This window comes from Coptis chinensis, chromosome 5 (genome assembly GCF_015680905.1).
Source record: "Coptis chinensis isolate HL-2020 chromosome 5, ASM1568090v1, whole genome shotgun sequence".
Lineage (NCBI taxonomy): Eukaryota > Viridiplantae > Streptophyta > Magnoliopsida > Ranunculales > Ranunculaceae > Coptis > Coptis chinensis.
The window spans coordinates 76684746-76693573 of NC_141460.1; the positions used below are offsets into that span (position 1 = coordinate 76684746).

At 33.8% G+C, this 8828-nt stretch overlaps 1 pseudogene; it reads left to right on the forward strand.

Moving 5' to 3' along the window:
• Positions 1 to 6406: 6406 nt before the first annotated feature.
• LOC147499001 (protein FAR1-RELATED SEQUENCE 5-like) lies at positions 6407 to 8320 on the forward strand (annotated as a pseudogene).
• The last annotated feature ends 508 nt before the right edge of the window (positions 8321 to 8828 follow it).

Genomic DNA, 8828 nt, shown 5'->3' on the forward strand with positions numbered 1-8828 from the left:
GAACTGAAGCCTTATTTTTTTGACTTTCAGAAGTTGGAGAGCATGCTATTTGTAAACCGTTTGTAAATTGTGCCACAAGTTTATGCCAAGCAACTTCCTCTGCCCAAGTTAAACTCCAGTAGGCAACAATTAAGACCAAATTTTATAAAGTTGATTTCCGAATCGAGTACACTATCTATACAAAGTTACAAACTAGCAGCAGTGCGTAGTAGCACGTTCTTCATGTACAGCCGGAGTTATTGACTACTTTTAGAACAGAGAAGAGGAACTGAATGATTTTATATTTACTTTTTTGTCCTCAATAGATTACATAAAGGAGAATAAAATAAAATGTGATAAGAGTGAGGGGCATTTTAGGAAATACTGAAAAATAAAAAATGTTGCTGTTTTTAATTTTTGAGGAATCAGTAGGGAAGTTAGGCATTCTATTTAGTTGGGGGTAAAGTCGGAAATGCAAAATATTGTGATTGGTTGTTTTATTTTTTGAGCAGGGAGAAACTCTCTAGGACAGATCGGGGGAAAAAGCAACTCGTAAGGACATTTTTTTTTAATCACTCACAATGACCAAGTAGATGAAAGTTCAAGTATACTCTTCACGTGAAATTTAAAAACGGCCGGGTTGATGAAAGGTTAAGTATACCCCTAATGCGAAATAATAAACGACCCAGTGTATATATATATAGTATGAATAATCACTGTTCATACTTCATCATGAGCTATGAACAATCAATGTTCATACCTCAAGATAATATATAATCAGTAAGAGCACCTATTAGAATATGATTGATTGTTCATACTTTAACATGAGCTATAAACACTCATTGTTCATACCTATTTGGGGTATAAACAATCAATATTCGTAGCTCAATATAATGTATGATCAGTAAGAACACATATTGAAGTCATTGTTCATACCTCAACATAATGTATGATCAATAAGAACACTTATTACAGTATTAACAATCATTGAAAAATGTTTATACCTATTTGGGGTATGAACAATAGGAGGGGTTCTAGGGACATATTTTATCTTGACACGTAAACAAACTCAAAATCGTTAGGGCATTTATAAGTTTCGAATTAGGCTAATATTTTGTAGATATGATCTCCTAACTATTCTAAACATTGTCACAAATAATCAAAAAAATCAAAAAATTCAAAACTTGCCAAATGTAGTTAACAATTTATAAAATTTGGCTAATTGTATACCGTTCATTTTCACCATTTTTTATACTATATTTGGCAGGTTTAGAAATTTTTTATTTTTTTGATTATTTGTGACAATGTTTAGAATAGTTAGGAGATCATATCTACAAAATATTAGCCTAATCCGAAACTTATAAATGCCCTAACGATTTTGAGTTTGTTTACGTGTCAAGATAAAATATGTCCCTAGAACCCCTCCCATGAACAATATATCTATTTGGGGTATGAATAATTATTGTTCATATCTCAGCATGAGCTATGAACACTCATTGTTCATATTAACAATCATTGTTCTTACTGATCATATCATACATTATGTGATGTATGAATAGTATGAACACTTATTGGAGTATGAACAATTATTGTTCATACCTATTTGGGGTATGAACAATCACTATTCATATGAACAATCATTGTTCTTACTGATCATACATTATGTGATGTATGAACAGTGTGAATACTTATTGGAGTATGAACAATTATTGTTCATACCTATTTGGGGTTTGAACATTGAGCTATGAACACTCATTGTTCATAAGAACAATCATTGTTCATACCTATTTTGGGTATGAACAATCAATGTCCATACCTCAATATAATATATGATCAGTAAAACACTATTGGAGTAGGAACAATGATTGTTCATACCTCAATAACATGAGTTATACTATGAACACTCATTGTTCATACGAACAATCATTGTTCATACCTATTTGGGGTATGAACAATCATTGTTCACACCTCAACGTAATGTATGATCAGTAAGAACACCTATTGGAGTATGAACAATCATTGTTCATACTTATTTGTGGCATGAACAATCATTGTTCATATTAACATGAGCTATGAATAATCATTGTTCATACCTATTTTGGGTATGAACAATCAATGTTCATACCTCAACATAATGTATGATAAGTAAGAACATATATTGGAGTATGAACAATTATTGTTTATACCTCAACATATTGCATGAGGTATCATACATCAACATAAGGTATGAACACTTATTGTCCATAGCAAAATGACTGAAAGGGTAAAATCGGAAAATATTTATTTCAAATCCGGGTATTTATCCTTACGAGTCATTTTCACTCGAAAATTGATTTTTCGGATTATTTACACCCGAAAATTGTCCTTGAGAGTGATTTAAAAAAACACTAGTTGTGTGAGTGATTTTCACTCGCAAATGGGCCTTGGGACCAATTTCTTGTTTGAGGAGTTCCTGTGGGATATATCCGGTACAAGTATGCAAATTGTGTTGCGGGTTTTTCTAAAGTCTTTAAATCCGTCTTTTGATAGGGGAGGCTCATCTTTTTTTTTTAAAAAAAAAAAAAAAGAAGATAATTTTGTTATTTAAGTGACATTAGGGAGGTTTTTCTAAATTTTTAATAAAAGATGGCTTGATCTAATTTCGTGAAGGAAATGGAGGATAATTATATAATTAAATGGCATTAGGAAGGTTCTTTTAAATTATTAATAGGGGGGAGGGAGTTCTAATTTTTGCGAGGTGTACGTTTCTATATTGAACAAATAAAGAGTTCACAAGTTGCCTACTTGTATAGTGTAGAGATTAGCTGCAATAGAAGCATTCGAAAAAATAGAATTCGCAAACTTGATAAGAGGGGAGATACTTACTTATTTCTAACGTTAACAAAAGATGGAAATACATAAAGGGAGGGGTTCTAGGGACATATTTTATCTTAACACGTAAACAAACTCAAAATCGTTAGGACATTTATAAGTTTTGGATTAGGCTAGTTTTTTGTATATATGATCTCCTAACTATTCTAAACATTATCACAAATAATAATAAAAAAAAAATCTAAACTTGTCAAATATAATATAAAAAATGGTGAAAATGAACAGTCTACAATTAACCAAATTTTGTAAATTATTAACTACATTTGATAAGTTTGGATTTTTTTAATTTTTTTGATTATTTGTGGGAATGTTTAGAATAATTAGGAGATCATATCTACAAAAAAAAATTAGCCTAATCCAAAACTTATAAATGTCCTAACGATTTGAGTTTGTTTACGTTTCAAGATAAAATATGTCCCTAGAACCCCTCCCATATATAAAGGGGTGTGGTATTTATACCCCCATAAATAGGACTAACACCATTTTGACTAATTCAAAGGTATTAGCACCTCCATTAAATACACAAAAAACACTAACGGCAAGCACCTGCCGCGGGATCACACAATCGATGGCATCAGGTTGCCGCGAGATCCTATATCCCACGGAAGGTACATGGTTGTCGTGGGTCTTTTTTAATTTTTTTTTTAATAGCCATCGTAAAAAAAAATTAGTTGCCGCAAGATGATTTTGCTTACTAAAATAGAGTATTTGCTTGTGTTAATTATCAAAACTCTTATTCATTAATTTGTTCACAAAATTTTCTTATAGCATATAAAAATATATGCCGCGAGATAGCAAAATTATGGCTCGATTGTACATTTTTTTTGTCATGGTTTTGGTGTTGTTCTTGAAGTGTATAAAAAAAACTTTAAAGAAGAAAGTGAGATATCCATATGTCGTGTGTGTTCAATACGCAAAATTTGAAGTGAAAAAAAAAACAAAAACACAAAAAAAATATGCTGCGACAACTGCCTGCCGTGGGATATGGGATCTCGCAGCAACCCGATGCCGTAGATTGTGCAATCTCACGATAAGCTGCCTGCCGTGGGATATGAGATCTCGAAGCAACTGCCTGTCGTAGAACTATGGGCATATAGAGTGTAAAAGGACATATAAAGAATAACCATGATTATTTTACTTTTTATCAAAAGTGATTTTCCATTTATAGGGTTGCGAATACCGCGCCACTATATAAATCAATAAATGATCCTAAAATCCCAAATGTAAAAGTACAAACTCTGATAACAATGTTGGTAAACTTCTTCCGGGATACGCAAAGCCAGAATAATATATTAATATTAAGATTCAATTTATATTTTGGTGAGAGTGCATGGCTACCTTCAAAGCAGATTCCTACTGCAAGTGGGCAAGCTTTACTTCCTCTGCCCTCAATAGACAATGCCAAATTGCCAATACAACATCCGCATCTGTTGGGATTTGAAGTTGAGCAAGACCGTATTATTGCCTATAAACTTATCATATCTTTCTTGTTTTTTTTTTACCTCAGTGTAGGTGTTAACTGAGTACTTCTCTGCAACCAATCACAAAATGAATATAGTATCTTTAGCAAAAAAAAATGAATATAGTATCATTGACAGGGTGGGTTGTTTCTATATTTTGTTGTCTACATGTTCATATAAAATTATCAACTAAGTTCAATGTGTTCTGCAGGTGATCTGATCTTAAGTTTAATTTGTTTATTGATTATTTAACTCTTTATATTCCAAAAGTTCCAAGAAACTGGTGATTGGATCTTCGATCTCATGTATCTAGAAATAGGTTAATATAAGAGGACACACCTTAAAATGAGGTGGAATATATCTCGACAATATTTGATTTGAAGTTTGTAGGGCATAGAATGTGGTGTGTGCCGTGTACGAGTCATATTTAAGTCAGATATCGTTAGTATCTCACAAAGAAAGAAAATTTGAAATTCATGGAGGAAAAATGAACAAGTGAACAACCAACAAACTCGAGATCTCTACAACCGGATATAGAGATTATCTCTATAACCGTGTTATCTCACCGTTGATCCAAATCCGAAATATGTGTGTGCCTCGATATCTGTGTGTGTGCTCCGAGATGTGTGTGTGTGCTCCGAGATACGAAATATATATGTGTGTGGTACAGAAATCAATATCTGTACCCGGTTATAGAGGAACCGGTCTCCCAACAAAACAACCACAAATTAATTCAGTACTCGTTTACTGAATTTCTTTTTGTGTCTGAGTATTATTCATTTGATTAGTTTGTACTTTGTACAGATCGATATGCATGCCTTTATGAGGCATTAAGATACGTAATCAACCTGAAAGTTGCATTGAACTGTATTTTTACAAGTTGCATTGAACTGTATTTTTACTGTTAACACATCTGATCTTTGGCAGTTTAATAATTATTGAAGTTGCTAATGCATAAAGAAAGTTTATGATATTGCATTTGGAGACACGGTATTTAGTTTGACAAATCACAAATCAATTAATGTAATACATTCCCATAAGAGTCCGGCTATGCAATAACCGGTTACTGGGATTGCAATCCACCGTTGCAATTTGCAAGCTGCGTGTCCCATACTTAACACTACTAACTTTCCATCTATTTTTTTTCACTTATTTCTTTTCCTTTTTTATTTGTAACCAAAAACTAAAACAAACAAAGAAAAAAAGGAAAAAGGAAACTTAAAAGCAACTAAGTCTAGTACGAACAATACCAAAACCCCGCTAAACCCCTTCGTTTTCTCTCCCAACCGATATATATATATATATATTTATATATATATATATATATATATATATATATATATATATATATATATATATATATATATTTTTTACTCTCAAAGCAATCATCTTCTCACTACACTCCCTACCTTTTCAATGTTCACCTCTTCAAATAACTTCGTCTTCGATCGACAAGGTCTTGAAAACGAAAATTCCGCTTTCAAGCAGCAAGGTGAAAGTTGGACAAACATTGATTTTTCTATCGATGACCAACGTCCAACAAACAACAATTTTGCCAATTGGGGCTTGCAAGGTTTGCTTCTTTCTACTTTGTTTAATTGTATTGTTGTTTTTTAGTAATTCTCCTAATTTCTTTCTTTGATACTTTACAAAAAATATTAATTTCTATAGATACAAGAGAGTTTCATGAACTATGTTTTATGATTTCAGGTGTAAGTCCTGTGAGTATTAGTAGTAGCAGCTCAGAGAGTGAATCATTGCAAGGTACAAACGATGATGTTGATGATACCGTTTACCAAATGCTAGAAAATGATGAAGAGGAACCTTTTACGTCAAGTGAAGTCGATATGGGGAATTATAACGAGATGGTGTTTGAGGGAATGACATTTGAATCAGAAGATTAGGCATATGAAAAGTACAATGAGTATGCGAGGAAGGTTGGCTTTAGTGTTCGCAAAGGCAATTCTTACAAGAGAAGAGACGGTTCTGTGCGGTGTCGGATTTTTCTTTGTTACAAGGAAGGTTGCAGACAAGATGATCCACGATCCAAGAATGTAAGAGAACATAAAGAAATAAAGACCGAGTGTAAGGCACGTATGATGATTAAGGAAAAAAAGGGTGAATGGACTGCTACTGATATTGATTTTAAGCACAATCATCCACTTGCAACTCCAAGAAAAGCACCTATGCTGAGATCACATCGAAAAATAAATGATGCACATAAAGGAGAAATTGATAACTTGGACACAATTGGAATTCAACCATCTGATGGTTTCGACTATATGGTTTACCAAGCTGGGGGACATTCAAATGTTGGTATTACGCATGTTGATTACAAAAAGTATCTTCAAGCAAAGCGTCTACAAGAGCTTAAAAAGGGTGATGCAGGTGCTATTCTAAATAACTTTGCAAGGAAGAAATAAGAAAACCCGAGCTTTTTCTTTGCTATCATGCCAAACGATGAAAATTTGTTGACTAATTTCTTTTGGGCTGATGCTACATCCATAATTGACTACAACCATTTCAACGATGTAGTAGTTTTTGATACCACATATCGCACAAATCGTTATGGTCGACCATTTGCTCCATTTGTCGGTGTAAATCATCACAAGCAAACAGTTATTTTTTTGGTGGTGCACTTTTAATAGATGAGAGGGCTAGCTCTTTTGAGTGGCTATTTAATACTTGGTTGAAAGCTATGGGTGGAAAGAAGCCGAAAACAATCCTTACTGATCAGTGTCCATCAATGGCAAAAGCTATTCCCTTTGTGTTTCCAGCTTCAGAAACACAACACCGACTTTGTGTGGCATATTTTCCAAAATGCTGCTAAACATCCTTCTCATGTGTATAAGCAACCAAATTTTTCAAAAACATTCAAGAGGTGCATATATAGTTGTGAAACGGAAGAGGAATTTTTAAATGGATGGGGAAAAATGTTGGAAGACTTTGACTTGGTGGAAAATGAATGGTTGAGCTAAAAGAAAAATGGGCATTGGTGTATGGCCAAGATACATTTTGCGCAGATATGACGACTACTCAACGTAGTGAAAGCATCAACAAAATTCTGAAGAGATATGTAAAAAGAAAATATACTTTGATAGAGTTTGTTCATTGCTATGAAACTGCACTTGCAAGGCGGCGTCATACATAATTAGTGAGCGATTTTGAGTCAATTAAAGCAACACCAAAGTTATACGTTCCAGCATTAATGTTATGACAAGCAGCTGAGAAATTTACACATGCCATGTTTAAGGTGTTTGCTAATGAGTATAAAGCACACCTTATGTGCAGGCTTGAAGATATTGGTGTGGATGAGACAGGGGTTTATGAGTACAAAGTTACAAATGAGTACAAAGTTACACCAAAGACACATCGTTAAATTTGACCGCCAAAATTTTCATATTGTATGTAGTTGCAAGAAGTTTGAATTTGCAGGAATCATTTGTTGCCATATTATCAAAGTATTTTACCATTGGAACATCCATGAAATCCCAACTAGATACATTTTGAAGAGGTGGACAAATGATGCGAAAGGTGGGATTGTAAAGGATATAAAAGGAAATCCAATTGAAGCCAATTGCGATGCTAACAGATCTTTGATGTACAATGAACTCTGTCATATAGGTGTTAATTGTGCTCTCAAGGGCTCAACTCATGAGGATGTCTACTTAGTGGCTAAACAAGTGTTGGCAGATGCATACAAAAAAATTGAAGCAGCTGCAAAAGTTACTCAAGAAGCCTCAGCTGAGAAGAACATACCAAAGGATGTGGCAGATTCTACTAATCACTTTCAAGTGATTGATGAGCTTATAACTATGGCACAAGGATGTGAGAAAGGTCGTCCAGGTGGGGCTAGACTACATAATTGTCTTGAAGTGTCCCAAAGTAAGAAAGTGCCTGGGAGAAAGCGTACTGAAGTCGTCGACAAAGTCTCTACAAATGACCAAACAACGCGAAAAAGGATAAAAGGTTGGAAAAAAATATTTCTTAGTTGTACTTTATCTATATAATGTTGATTCATATGTGTACTCTTTGCTCAAGAACTATCTAATTGTAGGAACAATGGATGAGGTACCAGTTGAGGGTGTTGGTGCCGAAAAAGTTGTCAATCGAAGAAGTCTAGAAAGGGTGGTGAACTATGACGTGCTTTACAATCCACTTCAATCTGCTCAAGTATGTAATTTGTCGCGACATTATTATCTTTTGCTACTTCTTATTTCATCTTTCACAAACAATATATCTATAAATTTTCAATATAGGGATCTAGTGTTCCTTTGTTTCAAGCTACTCCCTTCATTGGACACACATCTCCTGGATACTTCAGCCAATTGCTACAACAGGTAATCACTTACTACTACGCACATGTTTTTATATTTTCACATATAGTATTTGTTTTCTCTTCAATTTCATTTTTTTCCCGATATAGGGATCCAATACTCTAGGGTCTGAAGCTAGTTGGTTCATGGAGGACACTTCCCATTGTAACTTCAACCAATGGCTAAAGCACGTAAGTTATGA